Raw genomic sequence first — 14,091 nt, 5'->3', positions numbered from 1 at the left:
GTCCCTATAAAAACATCCATAATTTTTACAAAGAGACACAGGACAAGTGCTCTTAAAATGTATATAGTGTGATAGGGGGCCTGAGAGATAGCACAGCAGGTAGGGCATTTGTCTTGTATGCACCCAACATGGCCGACCCTAGTTCGTTTGCTCCGCCCCTCTCACGGAGCCCTGCAAGTCACCTTGAGTATCTTGCCCGCATGGCAAAGCCTGACAAACTACCCGTGACGTATTCGATATGCCAAACACAGTAACAACAAATCTCACAATGAAGACATTACTGGGCTTTCTCTAGCAAATCCATGTACAACAAGAGGACAGTGACAGTGACAGTGCAATAGGATTCAAAAATAACTAAAGCCATTTTAGGAAAAAAATTGGTTGCCAGTCTTTTATTTCCCCTATTTTTCATTACAATGCTCTTGTAATTAGGGGGGGCTAGAGTTATAGCACAATGGGTAGGGCTTTTGCCTTGTAAGGGGCCAACGTGGGTTCCATTCCCAGCCAAAAAAAAGTTTTTGTAATTAAAACAGCATAGTACATCGATAAAATTACACTCTCAAAATAATGCAGTGCAATAGAATTTAGAGTACAAAGGCAGTTGCTCAGGAATATATATGATCAAGTAATCTTATAAAAGGATATAGGTATATGAAGTGGGTAAAGTAAACCTTCTTCAAAATATGGTGTTGGTTATAATTAATCCACATTAAAAAAAAAACTCAGTCTGCAATCTCATGCTTAAAGATTTAGAACTATGTATTAGAAACCAACTGAAGAAAATGACATAAAATTCAAGTACATATCAGTGTAGGATTTATAGATATATTCTTTGTTTTTGAAGCATGACACTAATTACAAAATTACTTGCTCTTGGGATTGCCGTGTTTTCTAGGCAACATTATACTGTGATTACTATACCATTTCTTAAACCATGTACTCCTTAACTATGTCAGTTCTATTTAGCTTGACATCATAGTCAATTTTGGAAGTCCATGTGATAATTGTGAATGTAGTCTACTATGTTCTTTCAGTACTACTCCTCCTACATACTTTTCTAGCCCTAGATACTTTATCCAAGGTTCCCAAATCCGGAGCAATTGATACTGAGCCACCAATGACCAATTTTCTCTGCTTAGTAGAGGTTCTGTTCTGTTCCTCTCTGGGTTTCTAAGAGAGAATAAGACCCTACTTAAAGAAATCAATTTATGGTTCCGTTACTTACTCTTTTAATTACAAATAATCACAGGTATGTACCTTATAGTGAGGTAATTCACTGCTGTATTCCTCAGTGGACTAAAATCCAAAATAGTTTTGTTTACAAAGCTTTTGTGGTTTGTTGACTTAGAGGAAGAATTAGTAAAATAGAAAAAAATTAAGAAAATATAGCACTGTAGCACTGTCCTTTTATTGTTCATTGATATTCTCGAGAAGAAAATGTAGAAAAATAAATTTAAATTAAGTTAAAAATTAATAAAAATTAAATGTTTTCAGTATTTTACAGAAATGAATAAAAGTCTTGATCTGAGCAGTGTAAACAAGAGAGCAAAAATAATTTGGAAAAGTCAGCACAGGACTTCATGCTAGGTATTTAATTAATTAATTAATTAGTTGATTTTAATGTCATTTTTTGTTTACTCAGTAAACATGAATAAAAAAATCCAATTCATCAATACAGAGGAAGCATTATTGATCAATTGACCACACATTTTTCCTTAAGTACAAAGTCACTTGCGAGCGACTTTAAAACTGGAAAGAGAGCTATTGGGGTTATTCCCTATTCCTTGATTGTTACAATTGTCTGTATGTAAAAAATGAGTATAATGAAAGTTGCTTAATAAACGGAAAAGAAAAAATGAGAACCTCAACTGGTTGTTGAATGAAAACACACCTCTTTAGCCATCCATTTATTTGACTACATGTTTAAAGTCAAACCCTCGAATAGCACCCTTTGCTCGAACTCTTTTTGAGGATGCCTTTCTGGTATCTAAAGTGCACAATGTTGAAAATCTACTTCTGGTTTTTGTGTACCTGTGTCCAGTATTACTGATGCTCCTGGAGAAATTCTGAAGTAAGTAAGTAAATCAAGGTAAACAAAAAGCTATATCGTTGTGTCTGCTCTGCTGGTTAGCAGAATTGAACATTTTTTTTAAATATAGGAGTACTACTATTTATTCAGCCACTGATTAGCTGATTGAATTGGGCATGAATACCACCTTACTTTTTTTTTATAGTTCTATTTAGATATTTATTTTTTCTTCTTATATCTATTTATTGAATCACTGTGGGAAAAGTTACTAAGCTTTCAGGTTTAATGCTTGGTCATATAATGATCAAACAACTCTCCCTTCACCAGTATTTATTTTTCACCACCAAGAACCCAAATATACCCCCCTCCCAACCCTCCCAATACCTATGAGGCAGATGATTTCCACTTAACTCTTCTCTACATTGATTACACTCATTATTTCGACAAAAGATGCACCATTATTATTTAGAATTTCCCCCCCCAACAATAAGAATTGCTGAAAACACATTGTGAAATACTTTGTTTTCTATAGCTGATTAGGAGAATCATATAATGATTAAGGATTTCTGCAAAGAGTCAGATAATTACAAAATTGGTTTCTGTGCATCTGGTGTTATGGATTTTCCAGAGACCCGCTCATGGGGGGCAACTCGTGACCTCGGTAGGGCAGAAGGATGAGCTGGTACCGTCCCCCTTCCCATGAGACTGCAGTTGCTAGTTGCCGTGTCACCGCTGGCTCTTACCTGGGTTCACAATAAGCTCTGAGGTGGTGGCCACCTTGCTGCCGGGGGGAGGTGGGGGAGAAAGGTGGAAGGGAACAACACCCTTTACCTCCTAGGGAGGCATGGTGTCATAGTTTAACACATGGTCCATTCACTTTTTTGTCACAAGCTGCGAGGCTCTGGATTAAGTTCTTTTGCCTCTGGAGCTATGGCCGTGTATGCGGTCCAGATGCATTTCTGCCTAAGCTGCTGGGTTTCGAGATTTGTTTCCGAGTCTTTGGATCACGGCCTTTAATCAGCTTGATTAGGAGCCAGAGAGGCCGTTTGTAGGTGGCGACTTGGGGTCTTGCAGGGATGAGGAGGAAAGGGCAGTTCCACCCCTATCTGGTAAGGCCCTGCATCTTTCATCACTGCAGGCCCAAACCTGTCTGTCCAGTGGCCTCTGGAGGAAGACGGTCACCGGGCCGCCAAATGGAACACACCAAGGCACAAAACCTATTCCCACAGGTCCAGCCCAAGTAACCTACTGCAGGAACAGGACGCATTTCTGCCAAAAGTCTTTGGGTTCTGAGGTTCATTTCTGAGTCTCTGGGATCATGGTCATTAAGCAGTTTGATCAGAAACTAGAGAGGTCATGCCTCTAATTATATAGCTGAGCCAAAGGTGGTTTGTGAATGTTTTCTCACATTTGAACTACAAATATAGAGATAACAAAATATAAGCTGAAAGAAAGTGGAACAGACCCAATTATGAAACACTATTATTAGCATAAAATAATTAAGTTCTATAAAATTTATAAAGGTAAAGGCCCTCCCGTTGATCGTCGATTTGCTCGAGCGGGCCCAGTAACGTCTCCATTGGAGACTTTGTTGTTACTGTGTCTGGCATACCAAATACTCTCGGTAGCTTGCCAGGCTCTCTGAGAGGGGCAGAGGAATCAAACTCGGGTTGGCCATGTTGGCCGCTTGTAAGGTGAACGCCCTACCCGCTGTGCTATCGCTCCAGCCCAAGTAGTGCAAAGTATCAGTAGTAATTCTTAACACATGTAAATTCTTTGTCAAGGTATTGTATTTCTATTAGTAGCACTATAGCGCTGTCCTCTTGTTGTTCATCAATTTACTCGAGCGGGCACCAGTAACGTCTCCTTCGTGAGTCTTGTTACTGTTTGTCGCATATGACGTACACCATGGGTAGCTTACCAGGCTCTGCTGTGCATGTGGGATATTCTTGGTAGCTTGCTGGGTTCTCTGAGAGGGGTGTAGGAATCAAATCCGGATCAGCCGTGTGCAAGGCAAATGCCCTACCTGCTGTGCTATGCTCCAGTCCATTCTTTAGGTAACCATTCTATTCTAATAGCAACCATTTTAAATTCCCTATAAATTCTTGCTTAAAGAAGTGCTGAGCATTCTTTTTTATGCAAAGAAGAATGAATATGGCAATCCCCAATAAGTATATAGATAAGAGAAAGTACTATATGATCACATTTTTTATTTTACTTTACTTGTAGCATCGTACAGGCTGGAGCTTTGCCCGCCAACACGGCAAAGCCTGGTAAACTACCCGTGATGAATTAGATATGCCAAAAACTGTAACAAGTCTCACAATGGAGACGTTACTGGGTCCGCTCGAGGAAATTGATGAACAATGGGAGGACAGGGGGCAGTGCAGTGCAGTGCCTAGCTTCACATGTATTTATAATCAGATAATCCTCAGCATGACATCCAAAGGGGATAATTTTTACTCCCCTAATTATTTTTCATCTGTTATGCACCACACAATATTCGTTCATTTTTTAATGGTTTCTACATTCATTTCTAAATTAAATCATTTAAATGCAAGTTCCCTAACCTAAAGTAATACACTTCTTTTATATCTTTATACTAGAGAGAATTATGGATTTCTTCTTATGTTTCCTGATTAATTTGCTATTGGAGAAATAATAGCAGTTTTTTTGCAATGTCTTATTTATTTGTAAACAATTGTAAAGAAATGTAAGCAAGCCCTTCCTTCCATTTCATTTAATTAGAGTAGTTCACTAGAATGAGTATCCAATTGTTTGGACTATAAGCATGACTGTAATGATTTTAATTTCTTCTTAAACATCACCATCATTATAGCTGAATCTGTGAAAATGTTAAACTAAAAGTTACTTTTAAATACTAAATGTAGTGGCTTGAGCGATAGCACAGCAGGAGGGCATGCTTGCATGAGGCTGACTGGGGTTAGATTTCCAGCAACCCAAATATATGGTCTCCTGAGCAACGCCAGGAATAATTCCTGAGTGCATGAGCCAGGACTAACCCCTGTGCAACACCGGGTGTGACCAAAAAAAAGCAAAAAAATTTTTAAATGTAATCTATAATCATAATTAATCAGTTATTTAATTTTACAACAATATAGAAACCACTCCACATAGTACTACGATCCACATGACTACTTGTGCACTTGGTTCAAGGATGTTAGATTCGTTCTTCAAATTACATATGGTTAGATTATTTATAATGGTCTTAGTGATAATTCCCCAGATAAGTATCTTTAACAAACTAGAAGTTTATATTTTGTATATCCTAAATTTTGTCCTTTGATAAAAATTATAAAGTTTTTCCTTTATAAGTGGTTTCTCAAATGATTTTCATTGTTTTACTCTTCTTTGAACTATTCTTCATCAATTTTGCATTATCTCTATTTATTACTAACATTCTGATATATATATATATATACATATATATCTTTTTTACTTGGACACAGAGTTGAAAAAATTGACAGACCATTACACATATTGTTAGTATATTGTTTGCATTAAAATTCATGTGATTTTATTGATTCTCCAAATAGCACAACTCTATATAACCTTCTTACCAATTTTTCTAAAGACTTTTATGACTTTTAAGGTAAAAACGTTTTTAATTTTTGCAGTTTCATTATTTCTGTTTGTAGCCTTCTTATTTTGCTCTCATTCTTTTTTCTTTTAAGTAGGATTTTTATTGTATTTTTTTATTTTTTAATTATTTTTTAAAATTTTTAATAGTGAGACACCATGAGGTACAGTTGTAGACTTACATATTTTTGTGCTTGAGTTTCAATTATACAATGAACAAATAGCCATTACTCCACCAGTGCCCATTTCTCCCCACCACGGATTGCAGTATCTTTCCCACCCCCATACCCCCCATCCCACCCTGCCTCTGAGGCAGGGCATTCCCTTTTGTTCTCTCTCTCCTATTGGGTGTTGTGGTTTGCAAAATAGGCAATGGGTAGCAATCCTGTTTGGTCTATAGTCTACTTTCAGCATGCTTCTCCCATCCTGGGAGGATCCCCCCCACACCCTTTATTTGGTGCTCCCTTCTCCATCTGAGCTCCCTTTTTCCGTAGCATGTGTAGCTTGCCTCCAAGCCCTGGAACAAAATTCCTGATACTAATCTCGGCCATTCTTGGGTGTTAGTCCCCTATTTTGTTACTTTATGTTCCCCAGATGAATGCAATCTTTCTATGTCTATCCCTTTCTTTCTCTGAGTCATTTTGCTTAACGTGATGCTTTCCATATAGTACCACATGTATGTAAATTTCATGACTTTATCTTTTCTAGCAGCTACGTAGTACTCCATTGTTTAAATTTACCAAAGTTTCTTTAACCAGTTTTCTGTCCTCAGGCACTCAGGTTTTTATTTTTTACAGATACTGGCTATTGTAAAGAGTGCTGCAATGAAAAAACAAGTGCAGATGTCACTTCGACTATACTTTTTTGCCTCCCTGGGATATATTCCCAGGAGAGGTATTGCTGGGTCAAATGGGAGCTCAATTTCTAATTTTTTGAAAATCGTCCATACTGTTTTCCAAAAGGGCTCAACCAGTCGGCATTCCCAACAGCAGTGAAGGAGTGTCCCTTTCTCTCCAAATGCACGCCAGCACTGGTTGCTTTTGTTCTTGTGGATGTAGGCCAGTCTCTGTGGTGTTGAAGTAATATCTCATTGTGGTTTTGATCTGCATCTCCCTGATGATTAATGATGTGGAGCATATTATTCTGTTTGTAGCTTTCTTATTTCTGCTCTCATTTCTTCCGCATTTTATTGGTTCTTGCTCCATTGTCTTTCTTTTTTTTTTTTTGGCTTTTTGTGTCACACCCAGGGATGCTCAGAGATTACTCCTGGCTCATGCACTCAGGAATTACTGCTGGTGGTCCTTGGGGGATCATATGGGATGCTGGGAATCGAACCAGGGTTGGCCATGTTGACTGAGTGCAAGGCAAATGCCCTACCCGCTGTGCTATCACTCCAGCCCCTCCATTGTCTTTCTTATTCTCATGTATTTTAATGTATGTCCAGTCCACGGTTTCTTTGAGCTCATTAAACCTCCTCAATTTTATATCTGAATTCTTTGTCTGAGAGATTTTATATATGGGTATACCCTGTTGAGTCTTCAGGGCTCTCTTCTTTATATACTCCTCATGGTGATCTCTAAACTGTTTCCATGATGCTGCAGCATTGTGGAGGTGGAACTGTCCAGTTCACTATCAGTGTCCCTCTCTCACTGCTAGGGAGGACTATGGGGGAGCTTGGTTGGTGGTGGTCTCCTCTTTCTTTCCCTTTCAAAGATACTACCTCCTTCTTTGGTCCTCCTGTGTCCTTCTATCTGGGTCCTCACAGATAGGTCCTCCTTTGTCCTCCCAGATAGGTCCTCCTATCTCGGGTGGCTAGTGCTGATTTCAGTGATGTTTGCTTTGAGATTGAGTTTGTAAAAATTATGTTCACCATTACTTTAATGAGTTTTGGGGATACTTTAATTGGAGTAGGTAGTGGACTACTATCTTAATGTGGTGGAGTAGCCAGGCTGCCCTTGTAAGAGTTTGGTAAAAGATGCTGATATATGGATCCAATGCACTATGAAAGGGGAAATTAACTGGCAGCGTTGTGAATGACCTCCTCCTCAGAGAACATGCACCCTGGCACCTGTGTATCTGTGGAGGGAGGGGCCCCACTTTGACACAGATCCTAGACTGTAGTTTGAGTCCTGGCTCACTTCTAAAATCACAAATGTTCACTCTCATAGTTGCTCATTTGGACACCTTTGGTTGCATTGGGATCTTCTTGTTCACTGTCATTGTTCAGGACACCAGTGTAGTTCTGGGTGGAGGGGCCCCACATTTGCACAGATCCTGAGTTCCCCTCTTCTCTATAGGTAAATCTTTCTCAGTTACTCAACGGACTTGATCTTAAAATAATCCCTATGAGTTAGTCCTTTGCATTGTCCCATTTTTGAAAATATCACTCAACATAATCTTTCCTTCAGTTAAAAGAAATTATTTTATAATTCTTTGAACTCTGATTTTAGAATTATATGTACTCTATGACAAACACTTTTTTGAACTTATCTAAGAAGTTCAGAAGAGGAAATGAAACTTTTTGCAGTGAGACTAAGAGGCTTTCTGTGCTTTATAGGTCTCTGATATCAAATACTGGTGGAGCTGACTTCTGAAATGTTAATGCTATCAGTCTCTTGAAGGATTGGGTTGGCAGCCAGTCACAACAATGGAGGAAACTGAGCAAGGACGTTGGAGTCTGCCCAAAGACACACAATGTGAAAGTCACCTCAACCAACGTTAATCTGTACATCTACTTGTTGCAAAGTGAAACATTGCTTATGTCATATATTTGCCTAAACTGCCTCCGTCTTCTCAGGAAAACAATGACTTACATTCTGAAATGATTGATGTACACTAATTTTTAAGGATTCTCTACAACAAACTGGAGTTGCCTTTTTTCCACTGCTCCACTATTCTGTTACATTTAGTTTTCCTTGTTGTTCGGATCTCTATTTAGAGAATTGCACATAGTTATAAGCGCAGTGGTGGGCATTTAAGAACTCTGCTTGTGATCCGGGTTACTGCACTCCATTTCCTCATTACAGTACTCTTGCCTAAAACCTCTGCAACCAGATAATATTCCCATAAGTTACAGCCAAGGTGTGGTGTATGATAATTGGCAACTATAAAATCTACACTGTGATTGTGACTTGTCTACAATCTCAGTTCTTATTTACCATCTGCGGGTTGGCAACACTAGTTCAGCAAACAGTGTCTTTGAATTGCACATGGTGAAAACAGGTTCATGCCCTGGCACCATTTATTGTTCCCTGAGATCTATTGGAGTGATCCCGATCAACGTGATGAGTGGCTCTAAACAAACCAACAAGAAAAAATTCAGTGTTTTTCATAACTGTTCCTTAACTTAACTTACTGCCATTTATGTTTTAGTTACATTGTGTTTTTGATAGGCATCTTTAGTTTTCCACTGAATGCATAGCTGACAATGTCATTCTGCAGAATTGTCTTGAGATATTCTAGAATAAATTGATGTATTCATTCATTATAAGAATATAGATTTTTCCGATTCATCTGCTTGCTATTGATATTATTCCTATCACAGATTTGAAAGAAAATCACTGAGACTTGATTCTACTCTTCTTTCATTTTCTGGATTGTATGAGTAAGGGATTATTTGTGTGATGGGAAAAGAAAATAAACCAGTAAAGAAAAATTTATTACTAAGTGGTTCATACTTCTTAATACTTTTGGATGCTTTACTAAAATAACATGGAAGTGATTTTGGAACTCCTTTGACAATCCTCTAAAAATCAAGACAGTCCTATAGGAATCTAGATGAAAGGTGGCCACCATCAAGATCACATGACACCTTCCATAATCATGCCATCGAACTCCACGTCAGGTTGTTTCACTTGGAGCACCCATGAGTGGGGCGGGTGAGAACCGTACCTGTTCCAAGGAACCCAGCCCTGTCACCCGCAAACCACCAGTACTCAAACCCCACCACTCTCATGGCCATTCTCTACACGATCTGGCCGAGCGTCATGTATGAGTGAAAATATTCCTGGATGTGGCTTTGTGATACATCACAAGACGGTTTTCCATAACAGACAATGCAAAATATATTATTTTGGTTGTGCTTCAGACAGGGATTGGGGATTGGGATGGAAACATCCCAAATTTTGTGTGGGAAGGTGCAATGGTGGTAGAATTGGTGTTTGAATATTAATTAATCAAATATTTTGAACCACCTTATAAAATTAAAAAATTTAAAAAATAATCTAGATGAAGGGAGAATGTCCCTACAATGTTGGTTAATCCAAGTTTGAAAAGCAGGGCGTTGTAGATTTTCTCAAGTGGTTAAACTTCCAGTCTGATAATAATAAGTCACTATATGACAGCAGAATAGAAATGTATGGATAAGTTGGTTCTAAATGTTCTAGAGCATCTTAAGTATTATGCTTATAATAAATCACCAAGCAAAAAGGAATAGTGTGAATAGTCTGACAACTCCAATGGATGACAGGGAAGTAACACAAAAATACTATTCAGCCTTCAGGGCTTGGGTAGCATCATGGCAGTGCCTATAAAAATGTAATGACACTACAGAGAGTAACTGACTGGAACTAGGAACCCTAATCAAAGTTGTTTAGGACTTTCTAATTTAACAAATTTACAAAAATATAAAAAGAAAACATGAGAAAACAATCTCATCACATCTCTTGAAAACAAATTCAAGGACTTTACCATGACAAGTTTTATAAACAAACTGAAAACTGCTGTCTAGAATATATATATATATATATATATATATATATATATATATATATACAATTTATAACTTAGTAGGAGGGTGGTAATCTATCAATAAATATACATTCAATTTAGTTTCAACATGTTTTAGATAAAAGTACTCTAGGGCAGCAGGAGAGAAAATTTGCTGAGACGGCACTTGCCTTGCATGCAGTGGAACTGATCTCAATCATCCACATTCCCTATAATCTAGGAGTGATTACAGAGCTAAAATAAACCTGTGTTACCACCAAGTGTGGACCAAAAACTCAGCGAAAATGTTAAAGGAATTTAAATAGGAATACTAGTAGATTCCTAGATACAGTGAGAAAAACGGATAAGCAGTTCCAGTTTTGACAAACTGCAATTTTTATTCACCTAAATTTAAAAATTAATTTCTGTCATATGTTATCTGACGCCTTGTCTACAATATAATTTTTGAATGTGTTGACTTTCTCTTCTTTCTTTTTCATCAAAGGTGTTTTGAACTATGTGCAGAAACATTTACAAAATTGTAGTGAAGAATATATAATGATATAAGATGTCATATTCCCTCCTGTCGTTTGAGCATTGTGTCAGAATTTCAATGAGTTTTATCTTTTCAAATTCTGTGAAAAAGAATTAAGGTGTTTCTTCAAATGCCTTCCTAACTGTTGCTGTGAAAGTAATCTCAGGTGTGATTAACATTTAGTTATAAAGTAATCGAATAAAGTAGATTTCTTTTCATAATCTGGATGATTTTATCCAATTAGATAATGCAATTAAAGCAGATGGATCCCCAATCCCATAAAACAAAATCTGTCTCTTGACTAAGACTCACAAATGCTGTATCAGCTCTGGTTGCAATGCTAGTCTACCTAACAAATACCATATATCAGACTAATTTAACTTCAAATCATTTAGGCAGGTATTTATATCAAACCGCTCTTCAGCCACAAGGGAAGATGTATTCATTCATGTCAGATGCTTGCATATACAGGTACATGGGTAAATATGAATGCACTCATAATTACAGATTTGCATCTATTTCTTTGGGTAATCCTTATAAAATACGTTTTCAAATTAATATCATGCTAAAAAGACATTATATGTTTATAAATTCCACACTGATATTAACTTTCACTTTTCTTTATTTTCATTTGATTTCTTATAGCAATTTCTAATTCTTTAAATTTGAGGTCTGATTCTGAGTTAATATTTTGCAAGTGGCTGATTAATTTTTCCTAGCACGACATTTTGAAGAGGCCTTACTTTATCCAGTTTATATAACTATATCCATTAATAAGATTACATAATCATATATATTCTGGGGCAAATGTATTTGAGCTCTTAATTTCATTGCTTTGGTCTGAGTATCTCTAGCACAGAACCATGCAGTTTGGAATTCAATAGATTTGTAATATAATTTACTGAAGGGGGAAGGAACAGTCTCATATCATTTTTACACAAAATAGCTTATGTTATTCTGAAATCTTATTACCCTATGTAAAGTTTAACAGCTTTTGTCCCTTAAACATATCTTGGATCTATATTGAATCTCTATAATATCCATAATGCTATGTGTACCATGGCCATTAGCACAATAAAAATCTCTCTTATCAAGAACAAAGAATGAGTATCCATTTCTTTGAGTCCTTTTACTTGTTTTATTTGTGATATGATTTTATTTGCATAAATTCTTAATCTCTTTTGGAAAGCTGGTTTCAATATTCTTGATTTTTTTAGAGATGATGTGACATCATCCACCCAGATGTAACTCCTCCTCCCAGATCCCCCATCTTCCCATTGGTAGGAGTTACACTCACCAGCTGCCTCTGGTGACATGTAATCCCATCAACAGCCAGTAACCAAAGACTATAAGACCCAGCTACCGTACATCTTACTCTCCAGATCTTACTCTGGAGAAGCTGGCAGGCTACTTAAAGTATCCTGCCTGCATAGTAGAGTCTGGCAAACACCCCGTTATGTATTCAATATGCCAACACCCAGTAACAATGATGGTTCTTATTCTCCTGACCCTGAAAGACCCTCGAATGGGGCACTTTCTAAAATCTCAGGGCTAGGACAAATGAGATATTACTGATGCCTGCTTGAGGAAATCAATGAACAGCAGGATGACAGTGATACAGTGATAGAGTGATGTGACAGGAATTGTTTGATTTGTTTTTTCTCACTTCTACTTTTTTATTTGCAAACCCAAATGCCATGGATTTATCTGCCTTTTTTTCCCTCTGCAAATAGTGGAGAGTTTGTGATTTCTAGGATTTTTAAAAACTTTTTTTTATTAGTTTTCTAAGGATAGAAAAAGAGATATAATCAAAGAAATCATTGTAAGAAACATCCTTGATTTGTGTGTCAAATGCACTCAGATTAAAGTAGTACAAAACATTGCATCCATTAAATCTAGATGTCTCCCTTCATTTGGAGTCAGAAAGGGACTCATAATGTGGCTACCATAATATGTATTTAAAAAATCTAAAATTCACATTATACTTTCCATCCTTCTCAAACCCCCATTTTGTGTCCTTGTACCACTTACTATTCAATATTCAAGACATCACACATATAGCTTCTTTCATAACATTCAAATCTTCTTCTGTCACTCTTATTTGTATCTCGCCCGCACAGCAAAACCTGGCAAGCTACCCGTGATGTATTCAATATGCCAAACACAGTAACAAGTCTCACAATGGAGACGTTACTGGGCCCACTCGAGCAAATCAATGAACAACGGGAGGACAGTGACGGTGACAGTGAAAGTGGAAGCTTAAGCACTGTCTTGAATATAGACATAGATGTCTTATTTGTATTAAAGATCATTCTGTGCTTATACACTGTGTTGTGATTTTTCACTTTCAGAGTCTGTTTTTATAGATGCAGGAAACTCACTAATATCAAGAAGCATCTAATTATGTTTGAATAATTTTTGATCATAACAGGCTAGCGGAAAATAAAGAAGCAGTAAATTCTTTTCAAATCATTTGAATAGATACTTAGGAAATAAAAAGCGATCTTTTATAAACATGGTTTTCAAATTTGATAATTGAATACTGAAAGACATTAGGATATGTAAGAATTAGTAATACTACTATTTTGCAATAAGTATGTACCCGAAAAAAGAAACAGTCGAAGTGAGGGTCACATTGTGTATGTTTTGTAGATCTCAATGTCATGGCAGAGTTTCTTTTAGTGGTAAGACTGTGTGCGGATCCCAAGCCTTCAAGAGATTGATGTCAAATGTCACCTACACAAATATTTGATACTGACTTATAGAGCTCAAGAACCCACCTGCTCTCACTCTGACCGGTTCAATGTCCTCATGTGAACTGATGTGCTATGTCCGTCGTGCTGTTACCAATGGAGTTGATATGGTTTTTAAATCTGAGGCCAAGGAATTGGTTTGTAATTTCCTTTACCTGATGGAAAGAAGTTGAATAACATTTGTAAGATGGGACAATACATGTGCCTGTTTCATGGAGATCTTACTAGGATTAAATCGGTTGAGTGACTGAGAAGAAAATAATTTTTGGAAATGAAGGATAAAACAAGCACATGACTATTAACTTTCCTACTTAGTTAGGATCAGGTACTTGAAAAAGCTTTTTTCCTCTGTGTCATGTCACGTATGTTTCTATCATGACCCAAAAGATCTTGGTATTGAGGACTCCATGCATCTCCCACTTTTTCTTACAGTGTTTGGAGAAAGGCATCCTACAAGTCTGCATTTC

The sequence above is a fragment of the Sorex fumeus genome, unplaced genomic scaffold (genome assembly GCF_029834395.1).
Source record: "Sorex fumeus unplaced genomic scaffold, SorFum_2.1 ptg000037l, whole genome shotgun sequence".
NCBI classification, from domain to species: domain Eukaryota; kingdom Metazoa; phylum Chordata; class Mammalia; order Eulipotyphla; family Soricidae; genus Sorex; species Sorex fumeus.
Note: the sequence above shows the minus strand (reverse complement) of the source record.